The sequence below is a fragment of the Macrotis lagotis genome, chromosome 1 (genome assembly GCF_037893015.1).
Source record: "Macrotis lagotis isolate mMagLag1 chromosome 1, bilby.v1.9.chrom.fasta, whole genome shotgun sequence".
Classification (NCBI taxonomy): Eukaryota; Metazoa; Chordata; class Mammalia; order Peramelemorphia; family Peramelidae; genus Macrotis; species Macrotis lagotis.
In genome coordinates this window covers 886,085,675-886,104,910 of record NC_133658.1, presented here as the reverse complement: position 1 = coordinate 886,104,910, position 19,236 = coordinate 886,085,675, and the positions used below count along the sequence as shown (strand labels likewise).

General features: G+C 37.8%; 1 long non-coding RNA gene across 1 annotated transcript; it reads right to left on the bottom strand.

Annotated features, from left to right (window-relative positions):
* Positions 1–2,059: 2,059 nt before the first annotated feature.
* On the bottom strand, positions 2,060–14,107 carry LOC141491361 (uncharacterized). Its single transcript, XR_012469573.1, has 3 exons — positions 13,943–14,107; positions 11,054–11,161; positions 2,060–2,311 (listed from the first exon to the last, which is right to left on the bottom strand). It is a non-coding gene; the product is annotated as an uncharacterized LOC141491361 (long non-coding RNA).
* Positions 14,108–19,236: the final 5,129 nt, after the last annotated feature.

The following is a 19,236-nucleotide window of genomic DNA, read 5'->3' as shown; positions in this document are numbered from 1 at the left end:
CTTCGTCACCAGACATGATTTCAAGTCGGTACCTGGGCTTCCAGCTACCTTTGCCTCTCTGATGCCTTTCCTCCTTTTGTGTTAACTTAAGCATCAAAAGATCAGTAGCAATGAAGATTGATACAATAGCCCGAGGGAGAAGAGATTGTGGTAGAGTTATATAATTGGAGAGGGTCACCCAAAAGAGGTCAGACTAGACTATTTGATGGTTCATTGCGTACAGAGATGAATACTTAGCAGTGCTGCAAAAGCTATTTAATGTCCTAAAGAGACTTCAATATTATTTAGCCTCCCAGCTGATTGGGTCAATAGCAATAACATGCTGAATCTTCTTTAAATCATTTTAATACACATTTATTTTCTCTTATGTTTATCATTAGTTCCCATGTAAGAATAAATAGCTCTCCTATAATTGATCCATATTGTACACTAGACATATTTTTAACTTTCCCTTTTTTTAGAGAAACTCAATATTAGAGCCAAGAATAGGATTGCCCACAGAGTAGCAGGGGTAAGGGTGATGAGTCAATGAATGTAAGAATGAGAACCTAATTCCCTCATTGAGAAATTTTTTGGAAAGAAGGCTTTTCCAAAGTTGAATCCAAGCTAACCACAACAGCTTTTTTACAACAAGTTGCCAGTTCCTGTGGAATTGTCTAAGAGACTTTTCTGGCTTCTAAGTTAGAAAGATACAAACTAAGCACTTACCCATTTAAAATCACAGATCCAATACAAATAAAATAAAATAAAATTTATCTTTGTCTCACTATACTACAGGTATAAATCAATAAGGACTAAAGCAGATAGATTGATAGATTGATGAATGGATAGACCAATGGATGGGTAGATGATAGATGGATGGATAGATAAATAGAGCAACTAGATGGCACAGAGTAGAGAACTGACTCTGAAGTCAGGAGGATCTGAGATCAAATCATGCCTCAGATACCAATTGTATGACCTTGTTCAAGTCATTTAATCCCAACTGTCTCACATCCAGGGCCATCTCCAGACCTTCTGATTCATTTCTGGCCCCTGGACACAGATGACTCTGGAAAAGAAACTGAAGCTAGTGACTTAATATAGCATCCTATCACTCAAATCCAATTCATGTGTATGCCGTGGCATCACCTCCCTGATGTCATGGTCTTCTTCTAGAACAAAGGAAAAAAATCACAGATGGATGGATGATAGCTGAATGAATGGATTGATAGGTACACAGATGTTAAAGGTTTAAAAAATAATCTATGTGACACATACTGTGCTAAATGCTGATTTACAAATAAAAGCAAATAATAGAATTCTTTCTCTTAGATAGTTTACATTTTCTTGGGGAGATGATAATATACAAAGAGGATCTGGAAAGAGGGTAGTGAGCATCCCTACAAAGGACCTGACTGTTGTTGAGAAGTAGAGAGGGAGTAGAGTTAGGAACAGTCAGTGATTGAAATCTTTTACAATTTGCTGTTACTCATTTCTTGGACATAAGATTGGACTTCCATTAGCTTTAGGGCCTAGAATAGAACAATATTATGCTGTCCTTGACCTAGAGAAAATTCTATTCCATGTTTTCCAATCTACCACAAGCAATTTGAACTAACCAACCACCAATGGTAGCTATCTTCTTTTGAGTTTTATGCCTCTAAAATATCTATAGGGTTGAATGTCAGGGTCAATGCTTCCTGGATCAAATTACTACTCAAACCAGATGGTCTCTTTTCAAGTTGGTGACTCATTATTTTTTGGAGTAAGACCCAGGCATATGCACACACACACACACACACGCACACACACTCACACACGTTTCTGCTTAGAGAGGAGATTTGGACTGCATACTCGTCTCCTAGTTAGACCTCACTGTTTATATTCCTATTTCTCCAGGCATAGATTTTTAGCATAATTGGTCCAGCTACAGTGAACATTAAATTTTTGGGGATGATTCATCTCACAGTGACTTGGAGCTGCATCTGGCTTTTAAACAAAGATTTCCAAGAACAAGATTTTGGAAGGGGAAAGAAACCCACACACAATAAAACCGTGCTTATTATGATAGGTTATTTTAAATGAATGAGTAAGTATGTTAATGAGCAACAGAGACTTTAGGATCTATTCTGGTTGAATCCCAGGAAGAAGACTCAGAATCTGGGCGATTTCTTTGATGATTCATCTTTTTTTTTTTCAGTCTGAAGAGTGGTACATGAATCACTGGTGAATGGTTCTATTGCCTACATTTCCTTAGGAAAGAGTTTGCTTATCTGTTGACTCTGAAACTCAAGCCAGAGAATCCCAAACTGTCCTTTTGGTCTTCCTCCTGGAGATAATCAAAATTATTAAAAAATAATTAAAAATTATTCTGAAAAAAAGAGAATTTGTGAAAAAAAGAGGAAAAAGATTCATGTGAACAAAAATATTTATAAACAAGCATTTATTAAACAACTGTTATGCAACCAGGTACTATGATGAGCACTTAATAATAACTATATTATCTCATTTGATCCTCACCACAATTACACAAGGTAAGTGCTATTATGAGTTTTGTTTTACAGTTGGGAAAGTCAGAGTTACACAGTGAGTGAATATCTGAGGCTGGATTTGAACTCAGGTTTAGCACTCTATCCATACACCATTGACTGCCTTTTTAAAGTAAGGCAAAAAATACTGACCTTGTTCCCAAGGAGCTCACAAACTAAAAGAGGAGACAACATGCAAACAGCTAAGTATAAACAGACTTAGAGGGATAAAATGGAGATAGTCCACATAGGGAAGGAATTAACATTTCTCAGAATGGAAACGAATGGAATACCCACTTATTGAGGAATGACTAAACAAATCATGTTTCTTGATATTTCTTTTTGGGGGGGGAGGGGGGTTGTGTTTACTCTTACAACATGACTCTTGTGGTGATGTTTTTCATGACTACACATTTTTAACCTGCATCAGATGACTAGCTCGCTCAATGAGGGGGAGTAGGGAAGAGGGGTGAGAATTTGGAAGTCAGGGTTTTATTGTCTTTGCATGTAAGTGGGGGGAAATAAAATGAAATACAAAAATAAACAACTCATGGGCTATGAATGCAATGGAATATTTCTGTTCCATAAGAAATAATGAAGTTGGGGGGCGGCTAGGTGGCACAGTGGATAGAGCACTGGCCCTGGAGTCAGGAGTACCTGAGTTCAAATCCAGCCTCAGACGCTTAATAATTACCTAGCTGTGTGGCCCTGGGCAAGCCACTTAACCCTATTTGCCTTGCAAAAACAAAAAAAAAAAAATAATGAAGTGTACCATTTCCAATGAAGAAATGCTCCAGATGCTGATGCAGAGGGAAATATGCAGAATGAGGAAGACCAGTTTACCCAAGGACTATTACATTGCAAAATCAAATAACTTCAAAAGACTTTAGAACTCTAATCAATACCATGATAAAACATAAGTGAGAGAAATGAAGATGAATCATGCCATGAGGAGCTGATAGATTTACATGCACAATGAGACATTTTGGGACATTGTGGACAATTCACATTTGTTCTGAAAGTTTTATTAATTTTTGAGTTGTTCAGTGAAGTGCAGAGAAGTAAAAGAGAGAAGAAATAAATCTTTGTAAAACAAGTAAATTTGAAAAATAAACATGGTTCATTCAATTTATAAATAAAAAGAATGTTAAATGATAAATACTAATTACAATTGGGGGGTGGGTGGGAATAGTGGCAAAGAACTGGAAACCAAGAATATGTCCATCTATTGGGAAATGACTGAACAAGTTATGGTGTTTGAATATAACAGAGTATATTGCATCATAAGAGAAATTTTGCACTGGTTCAGAATGAGGTAAACAGGACCAGGAGTACAATTTTTACAATAATATCAAGGAGACAAACAACTCTGAAAGACTTAAGAACTCTAATCAATACAGTGATCCATCACATTTCCAGAAGGATGATGATGCTGATGAAGCATATCATCATTGCCTGACAGGTGCAGCCCATATAACTTGAGTATTATCCACAAATAAATTTTGGGTCACAGAGAAAGGGTCCAATTCCCTTTTAGAATTCAAGGATAAGTCAGGGTCCAAGTGAATGAATATCAAGTTGCCTTTGGTTCTTGATGAAGACATTCCTGCCAGCTTCTCCCATTCCATGGAGACAACTATAGGGTGCTTATCAGATAGAAAGGCCCAATTTCTTCAGGCCCTTCAGAGCTTGCAGGTTCCTCCTTGCAGAATAAGGGAGATAGAACTAGATCAAAGCCAGAGGGAAGAGCTTGCTTTTTCCTCCAAGCAAGATTAGTTGTAAAATCAGGGAGGTTAGTTGAAAAGTCACACTTCTTCCAGTTTGGGGACTGCCTAAAATTCTAACTAGCTTGACAATAAATGATCAAGTTTCCTTGGTGTCTTGGAAAACCATTCCTGTGCAAAGCTTCTGCAATTTACTCCAGTCAAATGGATTTTCCACAATTATTCTAAAACCTGGGACTGATTGAGCATCTTGTCACTTTAATTGGGTTGGGGCAACTTTATTGATTTATTTTTCTCTTACAGAGGTTATATATTCAAGATACTGAATGAGACCTTCATTTTCAGAGATCAAATTGTTTTTCTTAAATATGCATATTTATTACAAGAGGGTATTTTTTCTTTTTTTTCCCATTAGGGGTTGGGGAGGTGAGAAGCAGAGGAGGGATAATATTGGGTTTGCTAACAGAGAAAGAAAAAGAAAAAAAGGGTCATAGATTCATTTTTACACAGAAGAAAGGCAAGAGGGATTAGTAGAATAGCCTTGAAACTTCCACAGTGAATTTATTACATATTTAAAAGTTTTTCATACTAGAGTCACAATTTCATATATATTATTTGTTGTTTTGATTCTGCTTCACATTTGGAAATGCTCAATTTATTTGGACTTTGCTAAGTTCAAAAGAAAACAGAAAAAAAGTTCTCATTGAATTTAACCCTTTCTTCAGGAAAACCTTCAGACAAGAAAGTTTAGGAATAACTCCATTGATAAAATGTAAATTTCTCAAGGGCAAGAATAATTTCCATTTTTTCCCCTTTTTTGTACCTTGCCCCACCTAGGGTGCCACATAAAGAGTCACATTGATTAAATAAGGAAAGAAATGACCATATCCTAGTTTTGTCATAGGGTCAGAGAGGTCAGAGTTGAAATGAAGTTTGGGAACCATAGACCTAGGACTGGAAGGAACCAGAGTTCATCTAACCCAACCCTCTCATTTTACAGACAAGGAAACTGAGGCCTGATGGACATTAAGCACCTAGCACAAAGTCACATAGGCAGCACTTGTCGAGGAGAGAATTTGAACCCAGATCTATTAATTTTGTTGGCACTTGAAAGAAACAGAAAGCCGTGTAAAAATAACTGTTTCTGTTTCAAGTTCAGATTTTTATGGATTCCTTTATTTTAGTCATTTTCTTGCTCATGAGCTCAATGGATTTGAGATATCTTTGGGGTTAGGGTGTAGGGAATAGGGGAAGGAAATAAGTATTTAATAAATGCCTACTATGCACAAGGCTTTACTCAGTACTAAACATAATTTGGATTAGTTTGGTGTAGGGGTACCTTTTCCTAGTCAAGAAAGAGTAACATGGATCAAATATTCTCCTTTTGCAAAAAAAGAAATTTAGTGAAATTCTCTAGAGGACAGATTCCCAACCTGAGAGCTGCAGCTAAAGGAAGGGGTTTGGGAAGAGATTGAGGAATTCTTGCAAGACTTCATCCATGTGCTCCCCCCACCCCAATATCTCCATTTTGATCTCCAACAAAATATGTAGGTTACAGGCCCAAGGAGATTCCAATTTCTGGCAGTCCAGGAAGAAGACACAGAGCAAAAGTACTTTTCCTGGTTTGTTTACTACTTTTGAACTCCCTTACTGCTTAAAGTCCGAGGTCTGAGGCATATGCTGTGAGTGTTTATTTACTTGACAAGTATTAAATGTGCATTTAACAATTAAAACATGCAGCATGACTCAGTACCATAAATACACAAACCTACCTTCTGGTAGACTGAAGGTCTTGTATGTGTCTACTCATGAGCCTGTGTTTGCGTGTTGTTTCAGGATTGTGATCTCATTAGTGTTGGGAACCCATAGTATGAAATCTGATCAGCATCTTATAAGGAATTAGTACCCTGGGTACAATGGTACAATTCAATGGTACAAAGAATGGCTTGCCCAATCAATCAATCAGCAAGTATTTGTTAAGCTTCTACTAAGTTTTTATTGTTGAGTTGGCTCAGTCTTGCCTGAATCTTCATGACCCCATTTGGGGTTTTATTAGCAAAGGTATTGGAGTGGTTTGGCCTTTCCTTCTCCAGCTCATTTTACAAATGAGGAAATTGAGGCAAACAGGGTGAAGTGACTTGTCCAGGGTCACATAGCTAGTAAGTATCTTTGGCTGGATTTGAACTCATAAAGATCAGTCTTCCTGATTCCAAGTTCGCAGTTGTCCAAGTACCAGGTTATAAACATTAGGACTATAAAGAAAGGCAAAAACAGTTCTCACCCTCAAGGACCTTGCATGCTAATGGGGGGAGGCAATGTGTAAATTCTTAGGTAACTATGAGATAAATAAACTGAGAAATAGAAGTAAAACAGCAGAACATTCCAGGCATTCCAAACAGCAAAGATTCAAAGGTGGAGCCCCATGTTAGAGGATGAGCAAATAGAACAGTTTAGAGGGTCATAAAGTGTATGAAGACTAGAATGATTGGAAAGGGTCAAGTGATTAAGAGGCTGGGCCACCTCCTACTTTTCTAGTTAGTCTTCTTCCACCTTATTGCCTCACACAGACTCTTCCATCCAGTCACACTGGCCTCTTGGCTGTTTAACAAACAGGACCCTCTATCTTTGGGCTCTGGGCATTTCTCTGACTGTCTAGCATTCCTAGAACACTCTCCTTTCTCTACTCCAACTATTAACCTCTCTGATTTCCTTTGAATTTCAAGGGAAGTCCACTCGCCCCCCCCATCTATAGGAAGCTTTTCCTCATTCCTCCTAATTTCAATGCCTTTCCTTTGTTAATTACCTCCTATTTATCCAGTATATAGTTTATCTGTACATATTTATTTGCATTGGACTGTAAGCTCATTGAGGGTAAAAACTGTTTTTTGCCTCTTTTTGTAATGCCACTGCTTAGCACATCTGGCTTAAAAAATGCTTTTTGAATTGAATTTATTTTTATATAATTGTGTAGAGCATTGATGGCAAATAACCTGTCCAGAGTAGAAATGACATAGGAGAGTTGGACTTGACTGTGACTAGCAACCAAGATGGTGACTGGGTCGTGTTAAGTAAGAATCTATCAAAGCAATGGTATATGTTTTTAGTCTGGAAAAGAAAAGAAAAGACTCAAGGAGTCTTGGGAGACCTGAGAACTGTCTTCACATCTTTGAAGAACTGTCATGTGGAATAGACTTCTCACTTCTTCTGTTCAACCCCAAAATGCAGGATCAGAAATAAAGAGTTCAGGAGAAACACACACACAGACACACACACAGACACATACACCCCTTCCTAATAACCTTATGAATTCTATTCATAAATGGAATGAGTTTCTTTGAGAGGTGAAGGGAAAGGAAGAAAAGGGTCCCTTCCTTAGAAGTCTTTCAACAGAGGGAAAACAACCCCTTGCTTGCAAGATGGTATAAGTCTCTGCCAACTCTTAGAGTCTATGATTCTTTTTTTTTTTTTTTAGGTTTGGGGTTTTTTTTTGGCAAGGCAGTGGGGTTAAGTAGCTTGCCCAAGGCCACACAGCTAGGTAATTATTAAGTGTCTGAGGCCGGATTTGAACTCAGGTACTCCTGACTCCAGGGCCAGTGCTCTATCCACTACACCACCTAGCTGCCCCGAGTCTATGATTCTTAACTCCTCTATCCATAATGGGATACTTCCTCTCTCCAAATATTGTAATCTATATTCTTCCTCTGATATACTCAGTAATAATAATAATCATAAATAATAATAATGATAACTAGTATTTTTATAGCACTTTAAGATTTGCAAAGCACTTTACATTTATCATCTCCTCTGGTCTTCACAGCTCTGGGAGGTAATTAGCACCAATTTACAGATGAGGAAACTGAGACTAAGGGAGGTTAAGTCATCTGTATAGAATCATGATGGAAATTCTTGCAATAAAAAAATTTAAAAAGAAATTCTATCAAAATCATTACTCAATTCAAATTGACTTTTAGTATCATGTCTTTTTATGACATAAATGATTCCTGTTACTTAAAAAACGGAAGGAAGAAAACAAGCCTATATGCCAGACACTGTGTGAAGCACTCTGTCATTAGTATCTCATTTGATCCTCACAAGGACCTTTGGAGGCAGGTGCTATCATCACCCATATTTCACAAATGAAGAAACTGAGACAGACGGAGGTGAAATGACTTGTCTAGGGTCACATGGTTAGTAAGTGACAGATCTGATCTCAGATCTACCAATTAGTGTTCTATTCACTGGATTATGCTAGAAAAGACTGGGAATCAGTTCTCCAGGGAATGGGTTTCCTGTTGAAGATTGTATAGAAGGGCACTTCAGATCCAAAACTGTCTCTTTTTCTTGGTTTTTTAATTTTAATCTTGTGATTCCTTCTCTTTGATCAAGAAATCAGATCCTTATAAGGAAAGGTTCATTCTGGGACACAGGTGGGGCTCCTTCGATGTCTATTTTTCAGTCCATATTAGGCAATAAGAACTGCCTGAAAGGCATTTATTTTTCATTCTGTGTCATTCAATTGTAAGTGAGTCAGTGTTAATGTTATTTACCAAGCTCTGGTTGAGCCCCAGAAGCACACGTCTCAGTTTACCAGTGAGTCCCAGCAAGGCAAGCAGGGTGGAAGGGGGCCATCTAAGGTTATTGGAGGTGGTTTTATAGTCTTTTGAATACCTTAGTACAGTCAGAAGGGGAATAAGGTGGGGACAGACTTGGATGAGGATGTAAGGAAAGCTAGGGCTTGAGGGTAGCTTGTCTGCGTAATGATGAGCAAGTCACTTAATGTATCTGGTCTCTGGTTCCTCATCTGTAATATGATGGGGTCAGACTAGATGCCTCAGTTTCCTTTTAATTTAAAAAATATTTAATATGGAGAAATTAATAACATCTTCCTCACAAGACTGTTATAGGGATCAAATGATAATATGATCATAACCATAGTGTTTACATATGTTAACCATATGGTTTAACACAGTTTCTACCACAGAGTAGAATTTTGGGGTTTTCTGGCAAGATAATCAAGGTTAAGGGACTTGCCTAGGGTTGCCCAGTTAATAAGTGTCAAGTGTCTAAGGTTTGATATGAACTCAGATCCTTCTGATTCCAAGGGCTGAATAGTCTATCCACTATAATACCTAATGGCTCCTATGAGATATTATATAAATTCTTATTCCTTCCTTCTGTCCTTCCTTCCCTCTGTCCTTCCTTCCTTCATTCTTTTCTTCCCTCTTTCCTTCTCTTTCTTCTTCCTTTCCCTCCTTTCCTTTCTTTCCTTCCTTTCCCCTCCTTCTCTCCTTTCCCTTCTCCCTTGTCTTCTTTTCCTTCTTCCTTCCATCCTTCTTTTCCCCCTTCTTTCTTTCCTTTCTGCCTGTCTCTCTTCCTTTCTTCTTTCTTTCCTCCTTTCGATTTCTACACTTGATCCTAAACTACAAAAAAATCTAAAATGCTAACGTTAGGCAACCATCAGCAGTGGCTCTGAGTGTTTGCTATTATTAAATCTCCATCCAACTCTCTGGTTTTCCCAAAGCCTTAAATATATCTTTAATTGAAAATTGAATTATAACTACTAGGAATTAAAATCCATTTTCTTTTAGTCAGGAAAAGAATCAAAGTACAGTCATATTAAAAAGCTAAAATTATCTATTCTTTAGAAACCATTACTATGCACAGTAATTTTTTTTTTCTCCTTTTCTTGGTGCTAGGTCAGGATTAGGGTTAGGTTTCATTTTTTCTTCAAAATCATGAATAGTTTGCTTATTAATAGCAAAACCTCATACATTCATATCCCATTGATTAAGAATTTAAGATCATTTGGACCAGACAGAAATTTCTCTCCAAACTGCCTATGAAAAGAATTGCTATGATGAGAGCAAGAAAGGAGAAAAAATCTAATGGAAAATAGTTAATCACTCAGCAGACATCTATTAAATATCAACTATGGTAGGCAGTATGCTGTCTGGACATATGGCACCTCATATCTCCAGCTGTCATCTCCCATTTCCTCTTTGCTAAAATATGATTAGAAACCAGGAAAGAAATTGACAAGCTGTCACGTTACTTAGGCCTTCGAATTCTTGCACTTTAGTCCCAGGAAGGGCGCTGACTCAGAGTTCCATTTTTATTTACTTTTCTATCTAGCCTATCTTTCCAGGCTGATTACACATTACTCCCTTTCACGCCCCCTTCTCTTCAACCAAGCTGGTCCACTTGCTGTTCCCCCTGTACACAGCCCATCTCTCATCTCCATATCTTTGCAAATGTGTAAAATGTTTTCCCTCTTCTCCTCTGCCTCCTGAGAGAACTCCAGCTCCCTCCATAACCCAATCATCATCTCCTTCAAGAGGCCCTTCTGGATTCTCCCAGCTTTTGTTACCTCTTAGACCCACAAATTGCTTTGTATCTATCTATCTATCTATCTATCTATCTATCTATCTATCTATCTATCTATTTATCTTTATCTATCTATTTGTTCATTTATTTGTTTTGCAAGGCAATAGGGTTAAGTGACTTGCCCAAGGTCACACAGCTAGGTAATGATTAAGTGTCTGAGGTTGAATTTGAACTCAGGTACTCCTGATTCCAGGGCCGGTGTTCTATCCACTGCACCACCTAGTTACCCTATTTATTTTTTAATTAACCCATACTTACTGTACCCGTGAATGGTGCTGAATCTGTCAAGGTAAATCAACTAACATTTTTTAAGCAACTGCTACATACACCCCCCACACACACACACACACTCCTCAGCAAACTTCTTGAGGTAAGACATGATTTCATTTTTGTATCCTGTTCTCAGTTTTAAGCACAGCTTTAAAAAATACTTACCAAGTGATTTAATTTATATATAAACCCAATAAGCCTAGTTCTTGGGTTTCCAAACCCAGAGAAGATTAGAAACAGCATCTCGGAAGGGAGGCAAGGGTCTGGTAATACCTAAGCAAATGGAAATAAAGGACAGGTTGACAGTCTGGTATTAGGGAGGAGACAGATAATACTGAGGAAAGAATGTAGAAAAATTACCACTTAGGATAAGAAAAAGAACTCTAGACATCTTAGTAGATTCTAAGGGCCTGGCTCTATTACAACATAATGCAATAATTGATGTTCATGAGAACCTCAGAAAAGGTTAAATTAGGTTTAGGAAAGGAGAAAAGTAAGAAATTTTAGAAAGATTTCTAATCAAAAAGACAGGTAGGGGTGAAGAGTGGAGAAGAGGGTGGGGATAGGTGTAACACAGATCTATATATGGGAATTTGATATTAACTTGTCAGTTTTTTCCCATCTTTTTGCTTTTCTGGTAACCTGGATCTTTTCAGATGCCAATCTGTTCCTTCTCACTTTACTCGGTTCTGGTTGCCTTTTCACATACTCTGTCTCTATCTCTGTTGCTATCTGTCTGTCTGTCTGTCTGTCTGTCTCTGTCTCTTGATTTCAGGACAATTTCATTTGCCACCTTTTTTTCCCCTTAAAGACATTTTATTCAAAAGCTTGCAAAAGGATGGATTGTAGAAAACTACCTTTGCATGTAATCGAGAAAAAATTTTTAAAAGGACACTTTTAATGTAAAATTTCTGCAACTGAACTTCAAACATAATTTCATTTTTCTTCCACTTGCCCCTATTTAAAAGCAAAAAGATTTAGAATTCCCAAATTCATTTTGCACGGAATTTTCAGTGAAAGCAAATCAAAGTTTCACAAAGACTACTTACTGACCTTTCTTGAGTCTACTTTTATTTAATTGATTTGAAAACAATATAGGCCTATTCCATGCTCACTGTTTCAGGTAACAATTTTGCATTTCATCTAATTTCTTTATTGGCAGTGTGGTAAAATTTGCTGGTTAAATAAAAAAATACTGAAAAATCTTAGCCAAATTAAAGGACTGAGAAAATAGTTGAATTATCTTAATCTGAGCATTTGTCATTTGCCTCCTTTGCATAGTTATCTCTTCTTTGTAGTTTACTCCCTTCTATATTTATATTCCCAGGACCTGATAATTTCCTAGTATTTAAAAGTTCAGGACCTGGCTCATTACCTTCCTCTTTATTCAAACTACTTTTCTCATTGTTAAGGGATTCAATAAATCAGTGTAAGGGATTCAGTAAATTCAGCAAAGTTCCCCTTGAACTCCTGATGTTATCAACCTTCCCAACTCCCACAATCTACAGCTGTCTTCCTCTTCAGTCCCATTCAAAGATAGTTCTCCTAAAATCTCACTTGGTGGTGGCCCCTCCATGATCTTGACTGATATTAGTCTCCAATGCTAATCTCCTGCCTTTCCTTGTCTCCCTTGGCTTCATTTCTCCTGAGCCAATTCTTTTCCCCTCTTACCTCACTTTCCAGTTTCTAGCCCCTTTTCTGCTCTCCCAGACGGGCTCCATGTGCTGGTCTGACCTACCTCCAATTACAGATTTGATCATAGAGACAACCAATTCAAGTCCTCCAGTCTTCCTTCTTGTCTCCCAGACCCCCTTGTCCTTCTGCACCTAAAACCCTTTCAGTCTTTGACCATGAGTCCTTGCCTACTTCTGTTCTTGGGGTATGGAAGGAAGTTGTTAGTCAACTGAGTTAGTCAGGTCCACATTTGTCCTTTATATTTTCAGTTGGGCTTCTTGGCTGTTGTGATGAAATCTTTTTGGTCTTCCTAGAATGACTTTCTATGTTGCACCCCCAACCCAACATCTCATCATACTCTGTTCTTCTGAAGGGTCTATATCTCAGGAGACGATTCATTATTTTAATTGAAAATACTGAGCCCATCTATCCTCTTCATCCCTAAAACACAGACAATCCGCTATGATCCTCTCTCTTTATTCCAGTCTCCAAGAAAGAGGAGACCCTTTACCTGGCTCTTGATCCCACACTCCTTCTCTTTCAATATCCCCTCAACACACACACACACACACACACACACACACACACAAATACATCCCTACCCAGAGATGGCTAAAAGATAGGTTGATAGAATTCCCATTTCCATTCAATTCTCTCCATATCTATTACTCATTCCTCTAGATTACAAACACATTCAGTTCTACCCTATCCTTTATAAAGAAACACATATTTACAATTTACACATTTTCGCTTGACCACACCATTCTCTATTTCTTATCCTTTCACTGACAAATTCCAATAAATTTCCACATTCACCTGATGCCTCTATTTTCTCTCCTCCCACCCTTTCTCAGCCCTTTGCTTCTGATACCATCACTTCACTGAAACTGCCATCATTATCAAAAATCGCTTAACTGCTAAACCAATGGCATTTCCTCTGCCCTTCTTGACCTTGACTTTTTGGTTGCCTAGCCTAGATTTTCTTTCACGATCTCCAGAATACTCTCCCCTCCCTTGACTTTTGTGACTCTTCTTGGGCATGATTCTCTTCCAACCTGTCAGACCACTCCTTATGAGTTTCCTTTGGTGAATCATTCATTCGTTTCCTCCCCCTAGAGCATGGGTATTTCCAAAAACTCAACCCTAGTCCTCTTTTCCTCTATTTATAAACTCTCTCCCTAGGTGATCTCATTAGCTTGAAGGAGTTCAAGTATCACTACACAGATGACTCCTTATTTTACCTGTTAGAATTCTGCATACTAGAATATTTTTAATTTCTCTTTTGGATTCCAATCCCAAGTTAGCAACTTCCATATCTTGTAATGTCTGTAGGGCTTGCAAACTCAACATACTCCAAATAGAAGTGATTCTATCCATTACCTTACAACTACCTCTTCTCCAAACATCCCTGATGATTTAATATGCTCACAGTTGAACTGATCTTGATTCCTTCCTTTCTCTCAGCTGCCATATCTACTCAGTGGCCAAGTTTTGGGCAGCCTACTTACATAATATTTCTTACATCTATCACCTTTTCTCTACCCACATGAGTTAGCAACTCTGGCTCAGTCTCTCACCACCCCTCCCCTGGACAATCGTCTTAGCCTTCTAATTGTTCTTTTAGACTTTTAGAATCTTCTCCCTTCCCAAAGTTCTGAAATAATCTTCCTAAGGTATGGGTTGGACCATAGTATGTTGCATGATTAGTGGAGTCAGAGTATTTGAAGCTTGGCTTTGATTCTTACAACATCTTAATCTTTGAACAAGCCTATTAAATGTTCTGGACTCCTTAATGACAAAATGAGAGTTTTTGACCAGATCAAAATCAAAGAATGATAGATTATATTTGGAAGGGATCTTAGAGGCTACTAAGTCTATTTAGCATTTAAGAAAACTGAGGCAGAGAGAAGTTAAGTGACTTGGTCAGGGTGGGTCATATAGCTAATAACTATCTGAGGTAAGAATTGAATGTAGAACTATTGACCTAGCAGCTTCTAATTCTATGATCGTATGACACTCTCCTGTTCAGAAGTCAACTAGAATTCATATATTAATTTATTTAATTTATTTTTATTTATTTAATTTATTTTGCTATCTATCCAATTTTTTATTTATTTCATTCAATATTTCCCAATTTTATGTAAAGTTTTTAAACATTTGTGGTTTTTTTTTTTCATTTTGAGTTTAAGGGGTGGCTAGGTAGCACAGTGGATAGAGCACCAACTGGAGGACCTGAGTTCAAATCCAACCTCAGACACTTAATAATTACCTAGTTGTGTGACCTTTGGCAAGCCACTTAACCCCATTGCCTTGCAAAAACAAAAACAAATTTTGAGTTTATAATTCTGTCCCTCTCTCCTTTCCTCCTTGAGTAGTCAAAGCATTTGATATTTTTGTGCAATCTTGCAAAACATATTTCTATATTAGCCATATTGCTAAAGAAAATGCAGACCCCCCCCCAAAAAAAAAGAAAGTCAAGAAAAATAACATTTAAAAAAGTATGCAGTAAGCCTCCATCAGGGCAATAAAACAGATCATACCTTTTGAACCGGCAATACAACTACTAGGTCTGTATCCCAAAGAGATTACAAAATAGTGGGGGGGAATCCACTTATGGCAACTCTTTTTTGCAGAGGCAAAGAATTTGGAACTGAGAGGAGGCCCATCAGTTGGGAAATGACTGAACAAATTGTGGTATGTGAATGTGATGGCGTACTATATTTCTGTAAGAAATCATGAGTGGGACAGCTAGGAGGGCTGAGTTCAAATCCAACCTCAGATACTTAATAATTGTCTAGCTGTGTGATCTTGGGCATTGCCTTAAATAAATTTAAATTTTAAAATAAATTTAATAAATTTTTAAAAAAAGAAATCATGAGCGGGTGGACTTCAGAAAAGCTTGGAATGACTTGCATAAACTGATGCTGAATGAAATGAGTAGACCCAGAGAACATTGTACACTTTAACAGCAGCATTATAAGATGATCAATTATGATGAACTCAGCTACTCTCAGTTCAGTGATCAGCTGTGTGGCCTTAGGCAAGTCACTTAACCCCATTTGCCTTGCAAAAACCTAAAAAAAAAAAAAGAAGTTCAGTGGTCAAGGACAATCCTAAGAAATTTATGATGGAAAATATCATCCATATCCCAGAGAAAAAAGCTTTGACTTCTGAATGCAGACCAAAGTATACTGTGTTCATTTTAAAAAAATTCTTTTATGGTTTTTTCTCTCTTTTCCATATTTCCCCCCTTTAGTTGTAATTCTTATTTCACATCATGACTATTATGAAAAGATGTTAAGCATGACTGTACAACTTATATCATTAGATTGTTCCCTGTCTTGGGAAGGGAGGAGGAAAGTGAGGTAGAAAAATGTGGAACTCTATCTATATAATTAGAAAATATCAAATAAAATAGCATTAAGGGCGGGAAAATCTCCATCATTTCTTTTTCTAGAGATGGTTAGCACTTTTCATCATGAGTACTTTGGAATTATTTTAGATTGCTGAGAATAGCTAAATGCAATATTGTGCTTACTGTGTACAGTGTTCTTCAAATTCTACACCATTTTGCATCAATTCATTTAAGTCTTTGCAGGGTTTTTTTGAAATTTACCAGTTCATCATTTCTTATAGCAAAATAATATTCCATCACAATCATGTACTACAGCTTATTCAACCATTCCCCCATTGATGGGCATCCTCCCCACTTCCAATTATTTGCCACCACAAAAAAAAGAAAGGGAGGGAGGGAGGGGGAGAGAGAGAGAGAGAGAGAGAGAGAGAGAGAGAGAGAGAGAGAGAGAGAGAGAGAGAGAGAGCTGCTATAAGTGAGATATACATACATACATACATATATATATATATATACATATCCTTTTGTTTTTTTTTTCTTTGTTCACTTTGGGATTCAGACCTCATTCAACTAGAATTTTTTTTGAATTCTGTTCTATTTTTTTCCAATTACATGCAAAGATAGTTTTCAACATTCATCTTTTTTTGTAAACTTTTGAGTTCCACATTTTTCTGCCACCCTCTCTTCCTTTCACTCTCTGCATGGAAGTGAACAATCTGATATAGGTCATACATGTACAATCATATTTAACATATTTCCATTTTAGTCACATTGTGAAAGAAGCAACAGAATTAGAGATGAAAAACCATAGGAAAGAAAAACAAAACATAACAAATTTTAAAAAGTGAACACAGTAGGCTTTACTCTGCATTCACACTTCATAGTTCTTTCTCTGACTATAGATGCCATTTTCCAAACCAAGTCTTTTAGAATCGTCCTTGATCACTGAACTTCTGAGAGGAGCTGAATCCATCACATCAACTCGAATTTTGAAGAAGACATTCTCTACCCCTCAAGGAACTTATGTTCATATGAATGGGGAAGATAGCACATAAAATCAAGTTGAAAATGATTGGGGGGGAAGAGTCAGGAGAAAATCAAAGAAAATCAAAGGACTGAACAGGGATCTGACCTGTTGGTTTTCTCAAGAGGAAAATAGTACTGTGTGTAGTGCTTGGACTTAGGATGAACTGAGTTCAGATTTGACCTTGGACACCAACTATGTGACCCTGGGTAAGACAACTTCACCCTATTTGTCTCATTTCCTTAACTGTAAAATAAGCTGCCAAACACGCCAGAATCTTTGTCAAGAAAACCTCAAATGGGTATGAAATGACTGAACAAAAAACATACATAATAAAGAGAGACCCAACTTTTAGCACCTTTTCTCTGGTCGAATTACCTTTCTTTGCTTATCTGAGTTTATGGTGTATTCTGCAAGGAAAATGGAACTTCCTTAAGCAAATTTACTCTCATAGGCTCATAGAGGAGTCTTTAACAAGTGACTCCAAGAGCAGTAGAGACTTGCCCAAAGTCACCCTGGTAATAAATTCCAGAGAGAGGATTCGAATCCTAAACCTTGAACTCATCTTTGCCATTCCTAATGCAGGACCTTCCTTGGATATTGTGTTTGTTGAGTTGAATTCACAATGTTCCAACCTAGAGGCATGACTTGACTGTCCCTAGAGTGACAACTCCTTTCCTTCTTCCCCAGGGCATTTTCACAACTTCCTTGCTCCCCTTGCCGCTTTCCTGTAATGCATTCCTTCCTCTCCTAATCCTTTACTGCCTTCAAGGCTCAGCCTCAGTGGTGCTTTCTCTGGGAAACTTTCCCAGAATTCCCTCCCTCTCCCTGTTTTTAATGCTTCCTCAAATTACCTTGAATTAACAAGGGGGTGCTGGTAAATATTTAACAACTGATTCTTGGAGGTGGGAGTACAAGCAACCCATTTTTAAGTTAAGTCTGCATTATTTGCCGTTTTCTCCATCACTTTCTTAAATTTAGGCAATCCACAAAACAATAAATCAAGCCTGATCTGGAGTGTTTGAGGATTTGTGTAAATGTTGAAAATTTAACAATTGGTTGAGGGAGTTTTCTACCTCTAGGCAAATTACTAACTTCTGTCTGCCTCCTTAATTGTAAAGTAGGGATATAATATCTCTTACTTCCCAGTTGTTATGAGGATCAAATGAAACAGTATTTGTAAAAGGCTTAGACAACCTTAAAGCATTCTATAAATCTAGATATTATTACAAAGATATTCTTTTTTTTTTATTGGAGTGGCACAGTGGGTAGAATTGAGCCTATAGTCAGGAAGACGAGTTCAAATCCAGTCTCAGGTGCTTCCTTGCTGTGTGTGACCCTGGGCGAGTTATTTCATCTCTGTCTGCCTCAATTTCCTCAACTATAAAATGGGAACAATAATAGCACTCACCTCCTGGGGTTGTTATGAGTATCAAATAAGAGAAATATGTAAAGTGCATCCTAGCATAGTGTCTGGCACATAATAGGGATTTAATAAATACCTGACATAGACTTTAATGTATACAAAGCCCTGTACCAACATTGTTTTATGATTCCCTTATGAGATAGAACCCATTGTTGCTCCCATTCTACAGATGAGGAAACTGAGGTTGACATGTCAGGAGACTTGCTTAGGTTCACATAATGATTATCCTTCATTTTCTTTTTTTTTTAGTGAGTGTGTGTGTGTGTGTGTGTGTGTGTGTGTGTAAGGCAATGGGGCTAAGTGACTTGTCCAAGGTCACAGAGCTAGGCAATTATTATATGTTTGAGGCCAGATTTGAATTCAGGTCCTCCTGACTCAAGGGCCAGTGCTCTATCCATTGCACCACCTAGCTGTCCCTGTCCTTCGTTTTCAAAGAAGACCACTACATCAAGAGAGGTGATGCCTTGACAAGCACATGAATTGGATTTGAGAGAGGAGGTGCTGTGCTAAGTCACCTTTCTCCTCCAGAGGCAACTGGGTCCAGGAGCCAAATATGAATCAGGATGACTGGAGACGACCCTGGATGCAGGGCAATTGGTGTTACGTGACTTGACCAAAGTCACACAGCTAGTGCTTGGCAAGTGACTGGATTCAAACTCTTGTCCTCCTGAATTCACTGCTCTATCCACTGTACCACTTAGCTGCTCTGCATGCTTACATAATTAGAATTTTTTTTTAGGTTTTTGCCAGGCAAATGGGGTTAAGTGGCTTGCCCAAGGCCACACAGCTAGGTAATTAATAAGTGTCTGAGACTGGACTTGAACCCAGGTACTCCTGACTCCAGGGCCGGTGCTTTATCCACTGCGCCA